This window comes from Elephantulus edwardii, unplaced genomic scaffold (genome assembly GCF_000299155.1).
Source record: "Elephantulus edwardii isolate Elephantulus edwardi_28Jun2011 unplaced genomic scaffold, EleEdw1.0 scaffold00193, whole genome shotgun sequence".
Lineage (NCBI taxonomy): Eukaryota > Metazoa > Chordata > Mammalia > Macroscelidea > Macroscelididae > Elephantulus > Elephantulus edwardii.
Genome location: NW_006399943.1, coordinates 1466287 through 1467947, shown reverse-complemented (window position 1 = coordinate 1467947; position 1661 = coordinate 1466287). Strand labels below are relative to the sequence as shown.

General features: G+C 34.2%; 1 pseudogene; it reads left to right on the top strand.

Moving 5' to 3' along the window:
- Nucleotides 1-602: 602 nt before the first annotated feature.
- On the top strand, nucleotides 603-1225 carry LOC102859496 (annotated as a pseudogene).
- The last annotated feature ends 436 nt before the right edge of the window (nucleotides 1226-1661 follow it).

Below are 1661 nucleotides of genomic sequence, written 5' to 3'. Positions count from 1 at the left end.
TAAAATAACAGGGGGAGTGTTGGGAGGGGGAAAAGTGCAACAATGAATGAATGGAAATCCAAAGTCTCTGTAAATTTTCATTGACATGAATCATAAATTTGAAAAAAAGTAAAATAACACAAAACATCTTCTCTGGTCATAATGGTATGAAGTGAGAAATTGACAACAGAAAGAATAAGAAAAAATCAGATTGAGCCTAAATAGCATGCTATCAAAAATTATTGTCATAGAAGAAATCAAAAGTGAAATTAAAAAAATACTTAGAATGAAACAAAAATGGAATTGTAATGTATCCAAACAACTGGCAGATAGCAAAGGCTCAGAGGAAAATTCATAATACTAAATTCCTACATTTATAAGAAAGATCTGCAATCAATAACTTAAGGCAATAACGGGGACAAATAGAAAATGAAAAGCAGAAGAAGCCAAAAGATACCAATAGAAACGAAATCATCGAGATCAGAACATATATAATAAAATTGGGTATAGAACAACAACAGAGATAAGAAGAGCAGAAACTGGTTCTTGAAAGGATCAAGAAAACAGACAGGCCATTGGGTAAGTTGACAGAAGGAATTAAAAATGAAAAGAAGCGACATGCCATGGGAGCCATGACTGGCGACAAAGTTATCCGGAAGCATCTTCTAATTGCTGGAGTTGGTGCTGGAGATGATTGGAGAATTAATCTGTTGGTGAAGAGTTTCATTAAACGGTGCGACTCTGGATCCCAGGAAGACGGATATAGCCAGTACCAACGTATGCTGAGTACACTGTCACAATGTGAATTTTCAATGGGCAAGACCTTGCTGGTATATGACATGACTCTCAGAGAAATGGAAAACTATAAAAAAAATTTACAAAGAAATAGAATGTATCCTCGCTGGAGCACATGAAAAAAATTGCTGAGTGCAAAAAGCAAATTCTTCAAGCAAAACGAAAATGAAAACGAAAAAATTGCCAAGAGTACGATGCTTTAGCAAAAGTATTCCAGCGTCATCCAGACAGACATGAAACATTAAAGGAATTAAAAGCTCTGGGAAAAGAATTAGAGCATATTTCACATATTAAAGAAAGTGTTGAAGATAAGCTGGAATTGAGACTGAAACAGTTTCATGTTCTTGTTAGTAACATCCATGAACATTAGTAAACACTAGAAAATGATGAAAAACTCTCAGAGATAGAAGACACTCAAGAAACAAGAATGGAATCCGATCCTAAGATATAGACAAGCTAAGGACTCAGCAAGAATATTGAACTAGCTTCATGATCTTAGCATGTTTAAAAATTATTATGGTCTCGAGATATTTACATTTTCTAACAGTGAATTACCATTGTAAATTCATGCACATTCTATTTGCATTTCTTCACAAAAAGAACAATTAGTTCATTACTTAAAAAGAGGGAAGCAACAGTCTAAAAATGTTTAATGAAGTGTTTTTTTGAGCAAAAAAAAAAAGAAAGAAGCAAGTAACCAATAAAAGATAGTAAGTTGGGGATATTACGACAGACCCAACTGAGGATCCTAACAGGACAGTACGAAAAAGTGCACGTCACCAAATCTGAAAGCCTAGATGTATATCGTTGACCTAAACTAACAGAAAAAGAGGTAGAACAATAGAAACAGACCCACAGCAAAAGAAGAGATTGAAGTGTGGTAAAAA